The following is an 8,427-nucleotide window of genomic DNA, read 5'->3' on the forward strand; positions in this document are numbered from 1 at the left end:
AGTAATATTCTTTACTTATTAAGTAATAATTTAATATAGAATCATAGAGAGTATATAACGTGGGATCTTAAAGAGCTAAGCCGTGTTCTTAACGATAATAATCTTATTACCGCTTAGTTTCTCCGTAGTATTCTTCGTATTTATCTATTATAGTTTCTTCTCTTACTTCTTCTTTTATAGAGTACGAGTAAAGGCCTATAAATTAAATTTATAGTCATTTTTTTAATTAGAGCCTGGTGGGCTATCGAGTAAATAGGTGAGCGATCTTTGATAAGCGAACTTTGATGAGCGATATTTGAATTCCTTGCGCTTTAATAATTATAAGACAAATTTTTAAAATTCTTAAAATTTCGAAAAGCCCAAATAGCGTTTCAAAATTTAAAAAAAAAAAATTCAAAATTTTAATAGAAAATAAAAAAGTTATTACTATTGTAAATAACGTATATCTATAATTTAATAAGGAAGGCGCGGAAGGGCGAGATTTTGATGGTTGCGAACGCTAATTTATTTATCCGCGATAATTTAGCGAGTTTAATCAAAGAGCGTAGTAACTCTAAATTTATAATTAACTGCATATATAAATTCAAGGTTTTCTAATTTAGCTCTATCTTATTCTTTTATATATATTAATTAGACTAAGTAATTAATTAAGTAATTAATTAAGTAGATAATTAATATAACGTGAGATCTTAAAGAGCTAAGTCGTATTTTTAACGATAATAATCTTATTATCGCTTAATTTCTCCGTAATATTCTCCGTATTTATCTATTATAGTTTCTTCTCTTACTTCTTCTCTTATAGAGTATTAAATTAAGTAACTAGCTAAGTAATTAACTAAGTAAATAATTAATATAATATAGAATCTTAAAGAGCTAAGTCGTATTCTTAACGATAATAGTCTTATTACCGCTTAATTTCTTTATAATATTCTTCGCATTTACCTATTATAGTTTCTTCTCTTACTTCTTAATATAGTAGAGATAATAGACTAAGTTATAGTAGTATTCTTCGCTTACTAAGTAATAATTTAATATAGAATCGTAAAGAGTATATAACGTGGGATCTTAGAGAGCTAAGTCGTATTCTTAACGATAATAGTCTTATTATTACTTAGTTTCTCCGTAGTATTCTTCGTAGTATTCTCCGTAGTATTCTTCACATTTATCTATTATAGTTTCTTCTTTTACTTCTTCTCTTATAGAGTATTAGACTAAGTAACTAGCTAAGTAAGAGCTCTTTTTAAGAGTCTTTTAACGCGTTTATAAGTAGTAGTAAATAGCTATTAAGCTCGCTTACGGCCTTAATTACTAGTAATAATAAATTCGTCGAGAGATAATTTAAGAATAATATTTAGAATCTAATACGCGTTAAGAGACTTTAAAATAGAGTAATAAAGAATAAATAAGAGAGAAAGATATATCTTGAGAGAGCGTTAGTAAGGGCTCTAAGAGGCGAATAAAAGAAGTATATATATCTAAGACGTTAAGTAACCTTTAAGCGAGAGATATCGAAGACGATTATATTTATATTAGTAAAATTAATAAAATTAATAAAATTAATAGAATAATAAAAGAAGAATAATTATATAAATAGATGAAAGGATTATTATTCGATTTCGAACGCGTCTAGTATAACTATTATAACTATTATATTTAAATATTTATTTAATTTATTAATAGTAGATTAAACTTTATAATTTTTATAGCGTTAGAAAGCGTAAAGCGAGCTTTATAATTTGAGAAATTATAAAGTAACTATATATATCGTAAGCTAAGTACTTTAAAATATAAAATCTCTATATATAAATTTTTAATAAGGGAGACGCGAAAGGGCTATCGGACTAACTTAGTCGGTCTAATTAAAAAGCGTATAGAATTCGAATTTATAATTAACTACACATATAAATTCAAGGTTTATAAGCTTAGTTCTATCTTATTCTATTATATATACTAATAGTAATCTTCTTATTATATATATATTTATTCTACTATATTTTAAAGTTTTATAAATTCTATTAAATATCGTATAATCTAGTTTAGGTTATTCGCTATAATTAATACTCTATATATCTTTTATTAAAAAGCTAGTATATTAAAAAATGCTAGAGACTAAATAAAAGAGAAATAAAAAGAGCTTAGATTATAGTAGATAATCGCACGCTAGATCTAAGATAATTAAGCTTAATTTTATCTATAGATAGCTTTATATTATTATTATTAAATAAGATTACTTATCTAGAAGTTAAGATATTAACTAATTAACTTATTTTAAATATTAATACGTTTATTAGCTTTAATTATAGAACTTTAATTAAAGTTTATATAAATCTTCTATTTAAAGTCTTCTTAAATAAATAATTTATAAAAGTATTTTAAGTTAATAAGAGTTTAAATAGAAGATTTAAAGTCTTATAAATTATTTATAAAAAATCTAAACTCTAATATAAAGAAATATATCTATAACGATAATAGCGTATAAAAACTAATTTACTAGTATAATTAAATTTAGCTATTATATATTATTAATAACGAGTAAAGATCTATAAATTAAATTCATAATCATTTTTTTTTAATTAGGGCTGTCTAGTAAATTTGATAAATAATCTTTAATAAGCGATATCTAAATTTCTTATCTTTAAATATCTATAAGACTAAATTTAGTAATTATTTTTTTATCTAAAAGTTTATATTACGTTCTATAATTTAAATAAAAAATCTTAAAAATTTAATAGAAAATAAAAAAGTTATTCTAAAATCAAATAATATACACCTATTTTTTAATTAGGGCTGTCGCCGCTGGTCGGCAAATTTGGTGAGCGAACTTTGATATATGATATTTGAGGTTCTTGCCCTTTAATAATTATAGGATTAAATTTTTAAATTTTTACATCATTAAAAAGCGCAATCTTCGCTCTATAATTTAAAAAAATAATCTTAAAATTTTAATAGAAAGTAAAAAAGTTATTCTATATGTGAATAACGTATATCTATTTTTTTAATAAGGGAGGCGTAGAAGGGCGAGATTTTGATAATTGCGGACGCTAATTTATTTAATTATATAGAAATACGTTATATTTAATATAAGCTATCCTAACGCTAAGATCGCTCTAATATGAATTTTTTTAATTATTTTATTTATTTATCTATATATATATATATTATAGACTATTATTATCTATTTTAATCTCTCTAACTCTTTTAATCTTAATTAACTATTTAATTCTCGTTATAATAGTCTTAAATTACTTAATCTTCTTATTTCTAAATACGTTATATATTCGTAACTCTTTAATATTTATCTACTTTAAAGCCTTTAAAGTCTTTTTAACCTTCGTTTTCTTATATATAATAATTTTATTTTAGATTTAATAAGAGTAGATAATATCTTTCTTCTAAATTATTATATTAAACTTTACTTTATAAGCTACTCGAGCTATTATAATCTATTAAATATTCTATAATTCTCGCTTAATAAGAAGATTTAAAAGTATCTTCGCTTTTATTCTACGAATATATCTATTAAATAATTAATCTTATAAATATATATCTTATAATTTCTTTTTATACTATATAATTTAACGATAAATATATAATATTAACTAGTCTTTAAGATCGAGTATCTCTTACTCTAAAGTCTTATTTTTTAATAAAGAGTCTCTTCGCTAAAATCTAGCTAAATAATTTAAAATAATAATAGAATTATAGAGAAAAAGATTTATTTCTCGCTATCTAGATATAATAGTTAATCTAATAAAGATTCAATTATAAATTACTTAAAAATTAATTAAAAAATTAAGTTTTAAATAGTTATCGCTAACTTAGCGTATTATAATATTAATTCTTTCGATATACTAGTATTTAAATAGCTAAAAGATATCTATATTTAATAGCTAATATAGATATAAAGAATATAGAAATAAATAAAATAAAATATTATTATTATTCTTTATATATTTAAGTACTTCTCTAATAAGATAACTATTATAATTATTAAATAGTAATAATTTATATATTCTTATACGTCTTCTCTTCGTAAAATAATTAAAATACTTAATCTAGATCTTATATAGATTATCGTTTACATATTCGATATTACTAACATCTTATAAAGTATTAAAATTAAAACTCTCTTAGAATTAATTATTAAGATATTATTTTTCAGTTAAAATTAGTATTAGGGGAAGCGTATAATCTAAGTTATTAATACATTCGATTAACGTAATATACTCTCTATTATCCGCATCCGTTTAATAAAGTAAAAGTTCTCTTTCTTCTATAATAATCTATTAATTCTTATCTACTCTAATTTAAAATCTAATCTTATTAAAGTTATAGATATTCTCTATTTATACTTTAAACTCTTAATAAATACTTTAAAAATATTAAAATTAGTTTTAAATAGCTTCTAATTTATACGTATTCTTTCATTAAGCTATAAAAGACTTTTATTTATATATTTTATACTAAGAATTACGCCTTAAAAATCGCGTAAATTAATAATTATTTATATACTTAATAAGGCTAGAGCGCTCGCGGAGTATAGAGTTTATAGCTCTTTTAAATATCGAATAACGATAAGATATTTCTAATTTATTAAGCCGTTATATATATTAATAAAGAGTCTATTCTTTATAATCTATAAGCGTATAAGAGTAACTATCTTTAAAGAAGATTTTATTATAGCGATTTAGAAGCTAATTATAGAATATATTAAATTTAATAACTAATCGAGTAACTTTAAGCTTTATTTCGAAGATAATAATAGCTAAAGCCTTTTAGATACGTTTCTAAATAACGATATATAAGTTAGATATAATTATAATTATAGTAGATAGATGAGAGATAAATAATTTAAATTATTAAAAAAATTGATATTAAAGTAACCTTAGCGTTAGGGTAGCCTATACTAAGTATAGCGTATTCCCATACGATTATTCACGATAATTTAATCGATTTAATTAAAGAGCGTAGCGAACTTAAATTTATAATTAACTATATATATAAATTCAAGATTTTTAAGCTTAGCTCTATCTTATTCTTATATATATACTAATATAAATTTTATTATAGAATTATATAGAAGTGAAGTAAAACGTAATCTTCGAGTATAAGATATTCTTAACTTCTCTTATTCGAATAGACTATTAAATTACTAAAGTCATTTATATTATCGCTACCTTTAAAGATTTCTTATCGCTACTTATTACTATCTCGTATTATCTATATATTCTATCTTTAAAGCTATTTCTTAAACTCTTTATCTTCTAATTTCTTCGAAACTTTTATCTTTACTACTTCGACGCTCTAAATAATTAATAAGCTTTTCGAATTTTCTATTAATAGTCTTATCTATATATTCTAAACTATCTTTACTCTCGTAAATTAATCTTATAATATATTTTCTTTTAACGAAGATCTTTACTCTCGTCTAATCTTCGTACGCTATAATAATTTAAAGTATATTATAATATACTCTTAAAAGCCTAGTATTCGAGATTTACTTCGCTTTTAATAATCGTATAAGTATATATATATTTTAAAGATACTATTAAGAATATAATATAAGATATATATTATTATCGATAACGTCGTTAAGATATTAAATCTTTTTTAATCTATTATTACTAAGTATATACTTAATTATAAAGAGACTATAAAGACTATAAAGACTATAAAGACTATAAAGACTATAAAGACTATAAAGACTATAAAGACTATAAAGACTATAAAGACTATAAAGACTATAAAGACTATAAAGACTATAAAGACTATAAAGACTATAGATATAATCGAAGTTAAAATTCTTTTAAAGATACTTATATCGAGATTTCGAAGAGTTAATATAGAAATATAAGATTATTATTTTCTCGCTCTAAGTAATATCTCTAATAGTATATATTATTTCTTCGTTAATACTTATAGTTAATACTCGCGATTTATATATATTAGCAATTCGAGAGATAAGCGTAATTAATTCTCGAGAGAAAGAATATTAATTTTAATAATATAAGGTTAATTACTAGCTATTACTTCTTAAGAAGTAAATTTTTACTCTTCTTAATATTATTAATATACTTTAAAGTAGTTTAATTCTTTACTATAAGTACTCGACGAAGGTTCTTATAATAATTTAATAGTCGTTTAATAGTCTTATAACGTACTTATACTATTTTACTAATTACTATAATATTTCGCTATTATAATAAAGAATATTTACGATAAAATATTTAAGAATAGAGAATAAGAAGTATTTAGAATTTAAATATAAGACGATATAGTTATAAAAAGAGTAATAATAATAAATAAGATAAGTAAATAAAGTCGACTTTATTTAAGAATAGTAGAAAAGAAAGATAATATTAATATTTAATAATAGTAGAAGTAGAGAATATTATATCTCTATTTATATTTACTACTTTTCTAATTAAGAGCGAAGTAAGCGTTAAAGATATAATAGAATCTTTATAAAGAATAGCTAGAAAACAATTCTTTCGCGGCGCTATAGATTAGATCTTAATTTCTAAAGTTCGATTTAATAGTTAATTTAAAAAAGAATCTAAGAGCTCTTAATATTTTAATAGCTTAAAAGTATTTATTAAAATAGCTTCTTTCGACTACTCTAATATCGAAAAGAAAGATACTAAATAAATAAGGGCTTATAATTCTATTAGAAGTATATTAAAGTCTTTTTAATTATTTAAACTATTCATTTATTAAAACTAACTAAAGCTTAATAGAGATTTTCTTATCTACTTTTATTTTAATTAAGTAAATAAGAGTAAATGTAAATAAATAGTCTTAATCTTTTATAAGTAGAGGTTAATAATACTCTTTATAGATTTATTAACTTTATTAAATCGATTCTCGAGTTTATATATATATATAAATTTATTTATAATACTTTATTCGCTAATCGCTCTTAGTATTTTCTTAAGTTTAAATAGTAGTTTATAGATATAGCTATCTTATTCGCGGGTCGAAGTAAGACTAAGATTATATAAGACTAAGTATAAGTAGAATTAGCTTCGCTCTTAACTCTTCTTATCTCGATAAAGTAAATATAATAATATACTATATAAGATTATAAAATCGAGTCTAATATACTTAGTATAATTATTATTAATTTTACTATAATTTTTTTAGCTAGTATCGAGTCTTTTAGTTAAAGGCGAATTAAGAATATATTTAAATTATTATTAATAAATAGCTAGTTAAATCTTACTCTCTCGATTAACTTTAGAAATATTAATATTAATAGTATATCTATATTCTTATAAAGAATTACTAATTAAGTCTAGCTCTTTCTTTATTATATTTTTTCGATTAAATTCTAATTTTATAGATTATAATATCTTCGTCGAGATTAATAAGAAATATTTAAAGTTAATTTCTCGAGCTACGTTTATTAATTTAAAAGACGTAGAATAAAGATTTAAGCTATTATATATCTTTAAATTCGATTCTAGATTAAACTTCTAGAGTCTCTATCTCTTTTCTATTAGATATAAACTCTTTTAATATCTTTATTATCTCGATAATATTAATTTATCTTTAAAGAAGCGACTTTCTAATCTTAATAGTAAATACTTATTATAGTAATATTTCAATCGCTATTATCTTTATCGGCCTCGCGAATTCTATTTTTTTTTTTTTCGAATATACGATAGTTATACTTAATAGTATAATATATTTTAAGAATCATATAGCGATTATTTACGAAATTTATATTTCTAATAAGATTTAGAATATCTCGTAAAGTTTTAAGCTAATTATTAATTTATCTAGTTTTATAAATTAATTATATATATACTAGAGTAACTATTTTATAATTTTTCTATCTCTATATTTTAACGATTTAAAAAGCTTTAATATTAAAAGAGTAAGAGACCTCGCTATAATTCTCTAGATTTATCTTTATAAGATTATATTCTAAGACAGTGTAGTAACTCTTAGTTCTAAATGTATTAAACTTTCTAATATTGTACTTTCTAGTTCTCTATAGTATTTAAATTCATATATCTTTTAAATTATATAGTCTTCGAGTTTATAAATATTTAAACTTACTTACTCTTAAAGTTTATATAATCTTTAAATTAATATATTATCTTATAATATATAATCTTTTAAAGATAAATTTAGAGAATTAAAGAATTTTCTTACTCTCTTAATATTAGAATCGAAGCTTAAGAGAGAAAATTAAATTAAAGCTTTATTAGATTTTAAGAGAAATCTTTTAAAAATAAAGCTATAGAAATAATCTAAGAATAGAATATATTAGAATAAGAAAGAAAAGATAAAGGGAATTAGAAGTAGAGTAGAAAGTTTAGAGATATATTAATACTTATCTATAAAATATTTTTTACTTATTTTCTATTAAGAATATATTATCGAATTAATAAAAAAGATAGAAAATATTTTACGTAGTAA

Source organism: Letharia lupina (genome assembly GCF_014066315.1).
Source record: "Letharia lupina isolate WasteWater1 chromosome Unknown contig_7, whole genome shotgun sequence".
Taxonomy (NCBI): Eukaryota; Fungi; Ascomycota; class Lecanoromycetes; order Lecanorales; family Parmeliaceae; genus Letharia; species Letharia lupina.